Source organism: Lissotriton helveticus, chromosome 11, assembly GCF_964261635.1.
Source record: "Lissotriton helveticus chromosome 11, aLisHel1.1, whole genome shotgun sequence".
Classification (NCBI taxonomy): Eukaryota; Metazoa; Chordata; class Amphibia; order Caudata; family Salamandridae; genus Lissotriton; species Lissotriton helveticus.
In genome coordinates, this window is record NC_136072.1 from 1,038,163,697 (window position 1) to 1,038,175,673 (window position 11,977).

The following is an 11,977-nucleotide window of genomic DNA, read 5'->3' on the forward strand; positions in this document are numbered from 1 at the left end:
ATGGTATTGCCTGTAGAACAGTCATTTGTGTTTGCTTTTGTATCATTGCTTCAATACCTTAATACTCGTTTAGAGTTGGACTCTAAATCCCAGAGAATACGGTGTGCTGCAATGATTTTAATTGTTCAGTGGTTGCAATTCCAGGAAACGATTTAGAGGCCATGTGCAAAAAAAATTTCAAAACAGGCAGCACATAAGTTGCAAATACCATACCTGCTGTGTTTGTGCTTCAATACCACCAGCCTTGAACTGGTGATAATTTAGTGTTACTGTTGGACCTGGCCCTTTCTGCAGGGTCATCCCCTGACTGTTGCCTTTACCCTCCACCTTTTTGCTGAATTCGTTTTTCTTGGCTTTAGGAATCTGTGAACTTTACCACTGCTGACCAGTGCTAAAGTGCTTGGGTTATCTCCTTAAAACATGGTAGAATTGGCTTATGCCAAATTACTTATTTAATGTACTTATAAGTCCCTGGTAAAGTGAAACTATATGTACCCAGGACCTGTAAATTAAATGTTTTTAGTTGGCCTGCAGCACGGATTGTGCCATCCACTTAAGTATGCATTAGGCCTGTCATTGCAGAGCATGTGTGTGAAGTTTTAAACCTTTTGCCAGGCCCAACTCTTCCTTTTGAATACATATAAGTCACCCTATGGGTAGACCCTGGGTAGCCCAGAGGGCAGTGTGCAATGTATTTAAAAAGTAGGACATGTACTTCTAAGTTTTGCATGCCCTGGTCCCGTGCTTCTCATGCCACTGGGCCCGATTTATATGTTGGCGGTAAGCATACTCCGTCACAGCAGGGATGGAGTATGCTTACCACCAACATAATGGGTCACCTGCTAAATTTAGAAGTGGGCGGACCATAGTTTGGCTACGCCAGCATGGCAGAGACTACTCCGTTTCTGCCGTGGCCAAACTTCCCCAACAGCCCAATGAAATAAGGAATGTCGGAGAATTGGCTACATATCCATCCACCCTATTTGGATGGGCCAGGAAAAGCCTGGTGGGAAAGGACAGTAAAAAACAAAAAATGCCCTCTCGCCACGGGAGAGGAAACCCATGGCGAGGAGGGCATTGTTTTTTTTATTTTCAAAAACAAAATCCCACTTTGAGGTTTTGTTTTTTAAAAGAAAAACCTTGGGAAACTTTGATGTATGGCTCTGTCATGTTTTACAGAATCGTATGGAAAAGTTCCAATGCATTTACAGGAACCAATTTGACATTTCCTGTGAATGCTAGAAATGTCCGTTGGGCTGAAGGACATTTCATAATTTGGCAGTCAGGAGTAAATTACTCTGTCGCCCTGGCGGATGACGGCCCGACCACCAAATTATAATTTGGGCCCTTAGTTTTTTACCCTCGTGATGAACATAGAGTTACACAATAACTGCGTATAGCATAGACACACTGCATCCAGGCCGTTAGTTAAGAAATCCGTGCATTGTTATCAGCTTCGTTCTTTTCAACAGGCCTGATTAGAAGCAGGGCTGGAAAACATTATTTATAAAAGGAAAGCCAAGGACTGGAAAAGGAATCCTGGTAAACTTGGGTGAATGGACCCAACCCACTCGGCATTCCTGGGGGCAGAACGCTGCCCCTTTAAATCCTGTAGTTCCTTGTAAGTTTAAACAAGCATTGTCAATGGCATTCGGCCTCATGTTGACAATGTTCTTCGCTTACTCCTTTTGCCTTTCTGGATAAGCAGCATTGAGAAAAGAGAGTGCGGAAAGTTGGAGACATCATCATGCACCCCCATGGAGTGCCTCATCACAAATGGCATTGAAAAAAAAAAAAAAAACTAGTTCCCTTCAGTGGAGGTATAAAACTAATCCAATCAAAAGAGAGGTCAAAAAAGAAATTGTTCAGGGGTGGGACAAACACAATAGGGAGAAAAGCAATTCAGTCAAGATCAAGGAACTGTGATAGACAAGAAAGACATCACTTCTTGAGCAAGGGGCTGACGTAAAGAGCACTGTACAGCATTGTATGCCGTGCTGGCTGCAACAGACAGCTGAAACAGCAGAAACTCACTGTAGCGAGAACAAAAGAAGAGATTAAGAAGTAGCTATTGCAGGGGGCGTGGCTTGGATGGCAACGCAGGCGGTTGCCTAAGTTCGAGAGCTCCGTGACCCCGGGGAAAAGAACGGCGAGCAACGCGGCGAAAAGACCCCTAAATCCCACGCAAACCAGTGCAAAGGGTGTGGGAACACATGGAGCAGAAGGAAAAAGGTTCCTAAGCAAGCGCGGCTCCTGAAAGAAGGCGGAAAAAGCTAAGTGCCCTGAGACAGCGGGTGAGGAGTGAGGCGGACCAAGATGGCGGAGCAATAAAAAGAAGACGCAACTCCGAGACAGACACCAGGCTCGTCCGAATACCAGGAAACGCTGAAAGCAAGAGCGGAGGTAAGGACGGAGTCTGCAACGAGCGCGGAGGGCGAATCCCGGGCAGGAAAGCAGCCCAAGCCACGCTGAAAAGGGAGAAGCGAAACTGAAAACCAAGAGCCGAAGGCGGCCATCTTAATTACCCCACCGCAGAAATACATCAAGCAAGCGAGCGCTCAAGAAGCCAACTACACAAGAGCGCAGGGGGTGCAAGGCAGATCACTCGCCTGATCCAAATAGCCACAGACTAAGGAGCAAGGCGCAAGGCGAGGCGGCGAAGGCGGCCATCTTAAGTAGAGTGGCGAAATCTCCGCAAAAGAAGTCAAACCGAGCACAGCTGGCAGTACAGGCTGTACAAACGGAGCGTTTAGTTCCTGCAGGTGCCAAACACATCCTCGACCAAAAAGCGCCCAGGGAACGCGGCGCAAACCTAACGCCGTGGCCATCTTAGAACGGGAAAAAAAAATACTACGGCGGCCATCTTAGAGGAGGCAGAGACTAATCAAACGCTCACTAGCCCAAGGGCAGGACGGCAGACGGCAGAGAAAGCGAACGAATAAGAGCCAGAAAGAGCCAGAAAGGTCCTGGAGAAGAACGATCTCCCCCACCAGACCCCAAAAGAGACCGGCGACGAGCCTAAAAAACAGAAGGCGGAGATACCCTAATTGGGGCAAACGGAAGGCGGACACTCTGTTCGGGGGAAAAAGTGTGGCGGTCACCACAGAAGAGACAGAAACCAGGCAGAAGCCTTGAGGTGCCTAAGGCTAGACGGCAGAAGGATCAAACAAACAGAAAGCCAGAAGGCACGAGCAAGGAAACAGGAAACTGTACAAATAAGCGCTGAAAGAAAGAGGCAAGTGAGAACAGGACAAAGTCTCAAGGCAGCAACGAGCCAAAAAGAACCAGGTAGCAGGCGCAAGCACGCAGCTACTGAGAAGGGGGACAGCGGAGGAAAGCGGTGGCGGCCACCTTAAGAAGGGCACGCAGTAGGGGAGAAAGTTCCAGGGGAAAACCAGCAGAAGGTCAGTGGGCAAGGCGCAAGGTGATAGAGGCAAGGAAACAGATGCAGGGCCGGTGAGGCGCTGTTCATTAACGCACGTCGCCCCAACTAGCCGAAGAGTGCTCACACCCCCAGCCATCTCAGAAACTCGAGAAGGTTGCGAACGCTCGGCCCACAGCGCCAAACAACGCCAGTATCCGCATCCTAGGTGCAGACCTTAGCCTAGGAAGGCACAAAGCAACTAAAGCAAGCAAGCAACCATCGAACAGGAGAAGCGGGAGGGACAACAAGAATAAAAAGCGGTGGCGGCCATCTTAAGTAAGGCACGAAGTGATGCACTGTGAACTCAACCAACCGCCCCCTGCTCAGATATAGAAGCCCTGGCGTCCGAGAAAACCAGAACAAGAACTGTGAGGTGGCCAAGCAGGTTCACATTCGGTGGCACCACAAAGGACAAAGATACGGACAATATAAGCAAAAGCCCACCACAAGGAGCCCAACAGGCGGATCAGCAAAAGAAAGACAGGCTTGCCATCTACCAGGGAAGAAGAGGTTTTGGTAGGATGTCGGTCAATGACAACAAAAAAATTAGGAAAGACCTGGACTCACCAATTAAATTGAAGACCATTCAGAACACGGAAACAGCAATGGACCTGCTCGTCAAAAAAATAACGGAAGCCAACGACCTGGCCAAAGCCACCAAGAACTCCATGGACAATGTTCAGTTAGAACTCACAGCCATACGCGCTGACCAGAACAGAATAGCGAGCAGAGTAGGGGAAGCAGAAAGAAGAATTAGCGAAATAGAAGACAAATCAGACACCATGGATAGAGATGTACGCTACATCTCCAAGATCTCAAGTGACATGCAGAGACTGCTGGCGGAACAAGAGGACAAAAACAGGAAAGGGAACATCAGGATCCTAGGGGTCCTAGAAGAGGAAGAAGAAGCGGCGGGCTCATGCGCGGCGCTACTTGAGGAACTAATCCCCAAACTGACTGGCCTCAACTTCGAAAGAACCTTCGAGATCGACAAAGCTTACAGAGTACCGGCCATAAGACAACAGCACATGAAGGGCCCAAGAACAATCATATGCAAACCCCTGAGAGCAAACCACACCGATGCCATCTTCGCTTTTGCACGTAAGGGCCAATCGCTCAACTGGAAGGGCAAAAAGATAATCATCACCCAGGACTTCTCAAAGGGTACGGTAGAAACAAGGAAGGGCTTCCTGGCGCTAAGAGACACTCTGAAGAAGGCCAAGATAACGTGTAGCTTTGCGGGACCAGCAAAAATGAAAATAACAGACAAAAAAGGCACACGCTTTTTCAACAACCCGGCAGAGCTATGTAGGTACCTTCGGGATCCAGAGCAGGAGGTGATGGAACAAAACAGCCCGGGAACGGCAAAGAGAAGGGCCTCATCGGACGGCTCGGAAACAGCTGGCCGTGGATAAAGTACTCTGACAGGAAACCAACCGTTAAAAAAAAAAAAAACGCAGACAACAACTACCTCAAAAGGAAACGGACACCTACCTCAGCATAAACGGAATGAAGAGCTAAAGACTACCAGACAAAGTATTACGAGACTCTCAGGAATGTTCACTGTTCACTGAAGGGCAGGCCCCAGTATATATCCTTTCATCGCATGCACAGCACGGAGGTAGCGGGGGGGGGGGTTATTTTGTTTTTTATTCTGTACCCAGGGGGGCGGAGGGCGGAGAACCGTTGCTGTTGCACGTTTACAGTACATTGACAGGGGGGAGGGGGGCGGGGGGGGTGAGGGCCGGGGGGTAGGCCATGAAGCGCGGACAATCACACCTTGGTGGAGCTATTTCTTCTTCTTTTCCTTCCTCCTTCTATACATACACATATCCACATTCCTACCCATACCCCGGGGGGGCAAAGACTGGTGGCGGGAGGCGGTGAGACACCAGATACAGAGGTACAATATAGTAACCAGCACAGCTAGCAGCGAGATAACGAAGGCACCATGACCACACCAGACACTCAGGCCCTAGCACAGATAGCCGCAGACATCAAGATCGTTTCACTAAACGTCAAAGGCCTAAAGCACCCCGTCAAGCGACGGAAGACATTAGATTACCTAAACAGACTCAAAGCAGATGTATACATCCTCCAATAAACCAGAGTATCCATAGAGGACGCAAACAGGCTCAAGGCAAACTGGATAAGTGAGATCGTATGCTCTCCAGCCGTTAATAAAAAAGGAGGGGTGATCACCATTATCAGCAAGAAAGCAAAGTGCAGGGTCCACGACAACGTAGCAGACACAAAAGGGAGGAGACTACTCACATGCATCAAAAGAGGCGGGGAAACCATACACATAGCAAACATCTACGAGCCGAATGCAGCGGACAAAAAGGTATGGAAGGAGGTAGAAAGCGAGCTCAGCAAAATCCCAGTGGGTGAACTACTTATCACAGCGGGAGACATGAACCAGGCGATGGACAACGCCATAGATAGACACCCACACAGACCCAGCCATGCCATACAAGAACAGAACACACTTAAAAACTTATGTACCAAACTGGCGTTAACAGACCCATGGAGACTACAACACCCCAGCGCTAGAGAATACACGTTCTACTCGAACCCCCACAACTCATATAGCAGAATAGACTATATACTCATGTCAAACACACACACACACCTGACGGACACAATCGAAATAGGACCCATAGCAATTTCAGACCACGCCCAAATCTCCCTCTCCATAAGCGGGAAACACAACGAGACTCCAAGCAGAAGCTGGCGCCTCAACAGCGACATACTAGAACACCCCGCTAACATCACCGAAATAGAAGAGGCGATCAAAGAATATCTCCAATTCAGTGACACAGAAGACACAGAAGTCATGACACTGTGGGAAGCACTAAAAGCCACAATAAGAGGGAAACTCCTAAGCATTAAGGCAAGAATGAACAGAGGCAGGAACAAAAAAATTAGAGAGCTAGAGGATCAGATAAAAGAACTAGAAGGGAACCACACTTTAAATTTAACGGACAGGAACACACTTACGACACTCACAAAGAAAAAGTATGAACTCAACAGAATACTAAGCAAGAGAGCCTCCACATGGATCAACAAATACAAATCCATAAACTTATGCTCAGCAAACAAAGCAGGAAGGGCACTTGCAGGATACCTAAAAGCCAAACAGAGGCAGCACTCAGTTGCAGCAATCACAGACATAGACAACAAAACGCACACGGCGAACAAACAAATCCTCGAAACTTTCAGGAGGTTCTATAAGGAACTATACACTGCCGACACATCACTGGAGGCAGACGGGGGAGCAAGCCTGCTAGAGACACTAGACCTACCTAAACTAAGCAACGATCAAAGAGAGGCGCTAGACCAAGACATAACCAGAACAGAAGTAGGAATGCCATAGACTCGCTAAAAGCCAACAAAGCCCCAGGGCCAGACGGCTTCACGGCAACATTTTACAAACAGTTCCAACCGCTGCTCAAAGACACACTGGTCAGAGTCTTCCAGACATGTGCGGAAAAGGGGAATACGACAGACTCAATGGCGAAGGCAAACATTATTGTCATCCCCAAAGAAGGGAAAGACCCTCAGTTCCCACAAAACTACAGGCCAATCTCCTTAATAAACGTGGACTGTAAAATATATGCAAAAGTAATGGCTGCGAGACTAAATGCATATCTTCCCTCTCTCATAAACAAAACGCAAGTGGGCTATCTGAAAAACAGACTATCACAAGACAACACCAGACTGCTCTGCCACTTAATAAACCGCACTGCAAACAGTACGGAGAAGGCCGTTATGATCGCGCTAGACGCAGAAAAGGCCTTCGATAGAGTCACTTGGCCTTTCCTAGACCAATGCATGCGCAAATTCGGACTTGGGGAGAGATACAGAGGCATGATCATGTCTCTGTACAAAAACCCCCGGGCCTGAGTGGTGGTCAATGCGGCCACATCAGAAACATTCACCCTAGGCAGAGGGACAAGACAAGGGTGCCCTCTATCACCAGGACTATTCCTGCTGGCACTAGAGCCACTCCTCCACATGATCAGGTCAAACCCGCGGATCACAGGTGTGCAAGTGGAGGTTCAAGCCTTCAAGCTAGCAGCATACGCGGATGACATCCTGATCACCACAAGCAACCCACAAGAGTCAATAGAAGCGCTCGTACAAACAATAGAGGAGTACGCACAAGTCTCAGGGTACAAACTTAACAGGCAGAAATCCGAATGCAAACCGATGAACTACCATACCACCAGAACAGTCCTAGGAACGTCCGGACTGGCGTGGCAAACAAAACCCCTAAAATATCTTGGCCGCCTCTTCGGGAGAGACCTTAGATCAACCTTAGACCACAACGAGGAAGGGATGTTGAAAAAGATTAAGACCAAGCTAGAAACATGGGGCCCCAAATGTATTAGCTGGTGGGGGAGAATTGAGACAATCAAGATGATGATCACCCCTATGCTAAACTACTTGCTGTCCATGCTGCCACTTACTCTAACAACGGATTTCCACAAACACATAGACAAAGCTATCAATACGTTCCTATGGGGGGGGGGGGAAGCCGAGAATCAGCCTAGCAAAACTTAGACTTAAAAAAGAACAGGGTGGACTGAACCTCACAAACTACAAGGCATTCCAAACGGCATGCCTTGCCAAACAGGGATTGCACTGGGTTGCCCCCACACCAGAGTACATGCCGGTATGGATGGACCTGGAAAGGGGCATTCTAGGGGGTGCAGACCCGATCATGGCGCTTATGGCAAACAGACACCCAGAAGTCAAAAATGCGATACTCCGGAACACAAAAACAGAACTACTGAGAGTAGATAAGGAACTGGAAGTAAGCATCAGAGGTACCAAATGGGAGTCAATATGGCACAACCCCAAAATCACATACGGAGGGAAGGCACTAGATAGCAAAGAGTGGTACAGCAGAGGAATTACGACGCTGGCACAACTAGAAGTAGGAAACAATCCACTCACCTACAAGGCACTGTAGCAAATGACCAGACTACCAAACAAGGAATTCTATGAATTCCTAAGAATCAAAGCAGCAATCACCAGGGCAAACCTCTCCAAACATAAACCCACCATCATACAGTACGCACAGAACCTCAACAAGACAGGCCACCAAACAGCGCAGATCTACAAACTAATCACACCACGCACCACAGCTCTAAACAACAAAACAATAGCCTTCTGGGAGGAGATTATACAAAGACCGCTAAACGAAGAGGAAAGGGCTAGAGTATGGATATCGGCGTCCAAAAACAAAGTAACACCGCAGTTGGCACAAACAAAATACTGGATACTACACAGACTACACTGGACACCAGCGAAACAAGAAACAGTGGGAGCAAGCGGAAGTAGCACCTGCTGGAACTGCCATAAAGCGAGGGGAGACCTAGCCCACATGGTATACGAATGTCCCAAAGTTAGAACATTCTGGAACAAAGTATACAACCTCATAGACACGATCACAGGAAGCCAGACACAACGAGGCCTAGCGGGTATTGCCACTGCCTTCCTAGCACCACAGCTTCAGTCCAAAGAGGAACGTGAACTAATCGACGTTCTGCTGACGGCAGCGGTGAAAACTACCCTGAGGAACTGGAAGGACACTAGCAAAGCCACCTTCAAATGCTGGTTTAACTGGGTGACATTCCTTAGGGGGGCAGACAACATTACCGCCAAACACAAGGCGGCAAACCATACAGCCAAAGAAGACATGTGGGAAGCCCTCGACGCCTACCTGAGGCAGTAAACCGCAACACCCCCCACCCCCCCCGCCTCTCTCTCTTCTCTCTTCTTCTCTCTCTCTTTGGCTCCACTGTACCAAAGCACACATTGTAAGAGCTGCCCAAAGTAAGACAACTGTTTTGTTTTGTATATGTAAGAAATTTATTTTCAATAAAATATTTTGAAATAAAAAAAAGAAGTAGCTATTGCAGATACACACGAGCTCACATGTATTGTATTGTATTTGCGATTATATAGCGCTTACTATCGCTGATGAGGATTCGAAATAGCACGCTACTCCGGAACCCATAAAGGATTAGTGGTGAATTAGTATAGTGAAATAAGAAATTAATTTGAGCAGTGGCTATGTTAGTCTGTTATTTGGATTGAGAAGGATAGTGGAGGGTTAGAACAGGGAATATATATAGCACTTGCTACCCTTGATGAGGTGTTGAAGCACTTTCAGGCAAGTAGCAGGCTACTCAAAAACCAAAAAATGATTAGTGGTGAATTAGTCTGGGGAAATATGAAATGTGTCACAGTGAGTTCAGGACTGGAGTAGAACGAGGCTCATGGGTGTCCTCTGGCCCTCTGCAGTCGTAGCATGTTTCACAATTACTACATTTTTAACGTTTGAATGGATAGGTGTTTGAGTAATACTAAATACACATACCTGTAATAAACGTCACTTCCTACACAGATGGCGCACTTTCCGCCGACAGACCCGCCACCTCAGAAGCACCTCTGAAACGGGAAACATCATTTACCACGAAGGCATTACCACTACTCACGTTTACCACGTGACACTTACCAAGCAGGGTGCCTTCCACGCAGGGTACCTTCCACGACGTCTTTACCACGGGCTAGGGGGGAGACGTGGTATTCCTTCAAGTCGATCTGCGTGGGCATGGGGGGGCAGAGGGAGGGGGGGGGCTCGGAGGGGGGCTGGGGGGGGTCTCCCCCCCCAAAAATAACAAGCAGGTTACTTTAACAAAAAAACGAACATAAATTTAAAAGAAAGAGGAAAGAGCCTCCCCCAAAGACGTGCCGTGTACGTCAAAAAAGTAGTCCTTTTTTTATTTTGGTATACGTGTTTTGACGCTTGTTTCAAAGGAGGATGGAAGTAAGGGCTCGTGGAGAAAGACGTGAAGGTAAGACGTTGCAACGCGTAGTAAAATGCTACGTTGTAAATACCAGCGTGGTAAAGCCACTTGCGAGGTAAAATTCGCGTGGTAAAGCCATGCGTGGTAACTGAAATCGTGGTATAATCATATATTCCTCTGAAACAAGGATGAAGACAGAAAACGCGATATTCGAAGGGGATTTTTCCAATCCTGACTCCTTCTTATAAGGCCCATGCTATATTATATTGATAATATTCAGTGTATAAATTCTTCCTTTTTGTTTATACAGCTCGAACTCGACCCAAAGGTATAAAGTGGTGTACACGAGCATAGTTGTGTTACAGACCAACGCATTCATTTTGTTAGATACGGGGAGATTACGTTATTTTCCCAGAATCACAGGATGTTGAGCGTCCCTGTCGAGCTTCGAACCCAGTTCCCCAGCTGCGAGGTCGATCGCGCGAGCCATTAGGCCTCCTTTTATATTCCTTGCACATAAAGTTATCAAATTTGAGCCTCTACCTGTTATACAAACATGTATCTTGTGGCTGTTGTACATACATTTATCTTACTTGAATCGCCCAAAAGTCTGGCCTGGATTGGAACTGCGACAGACATCAAAACCTAACAGGTTCGAGACTTAACATGCCTGGCGTGGTGGCCCATCTTGCCCAGATGGACTCTGTGCCAGTGGCCACTCATACGGACTTTTCCTCTCTCACTTTCCCTTGTAATGTCATTAACTTACCAACAGTCCTGAACTCGTCCCGTTGCCTGAAACTGACGCAGGATCGACACGTCCAGTTCCTGCTTGGTCCCTCCCTGAGTGAGACCTCGGATGCTGGCTGCTTGGCCGCCTCCCTGGGTGAGACCTCGGATGCTGGCTGCTTGGCAGCCTCCTTGGGTGAGACCTCGGATGCTGGCTGCTTGGCTCCTCCCTGGGTGAGACCTCGGATGCTGGCTGCTTGGCCGCCTCCCTGGGTGAGACCTCGGATGCTGGCTGCTTGGCCGCCTCCCTGGGTGAGACCTCGGATGCTGGCTGCTTGGCCCCTCTCTGTGTGAGACCTCGGATGCTGGCTGCTTGGCCGCCTCTCGGGGTGAGACCTCGGATGCTGGCTGCTTGGCCGCCTCCCTGGGTGAGACCTCGGATGCTGGCTGCTTGGCCCCTCTCTGTGTGAGACCTCGGATGCTGGCTGCTTGGCCGCCTCTCGGGGTGAGACCTCGGATGCTGGCTGCTTGGCCGCCTCTCGGGCTGAGACCTCGGATGCTGGCTGCTTGGCCGTCTCTCGGGGTGAGACCTCGGATGCTGGCTGCTTGGCCGCTTCCTTGGGTGAGACCTCGGATGCTGGCTGCCTGGCCCCTCTCTGGGTGAGACCTCGGATGCTGGCTGCTTGGCCGCTTCCTTGGGTGAGACCTCGGATGCTGGCTGCTTGGCCCCTCTCTGGGTGAGACCTCGAATGCTGCTCCCCGTTGCTATGCACTGCACTGTGGGCGTTCGGAACAGAATGCCTGCACTTATGAAGCAACCTGGGCCGCGAGCACACACAGTGGATGTCTGCCGGTGACGTCACAACGGAGGGATGAGTGACGTCTCACTGACGTCTCACTGGAGAAAATCTGCAGACATATTTTTAAATGTCTCTGCCCAAAGGATGTACAATTGAGTTGCAGAGAAAATCTGTTACTTGGACAGCGCCAATTATAAAAAGTA

The 11,977-nt window shown here is 48.6% G+C and overlaps 1 protein-coding gene across 1 annotated transcript in view; it reads right to left on the reverse strand.

Annotated features, from left to right (window-relative positions):
• CCDC63 (coiled-coil domain containing 63) overlaps window positions 1-11,356 on the reverse strand; it is a 216,431-nt gene extending 205,075 nt beyond the window's left edge. The window contains exon 1 of the mRNA XM_078666129.1: window positions 11,015-11,356. The gene's annotated coding sequence lies outside the window, so the exon portion shown is untranslated. The remainder of the gene's footprint in view (window positions 1-11,014) is intronic.
• Between the last annotated feature and the right edge of the window lie 621 nt (window positions 11,357-11,977).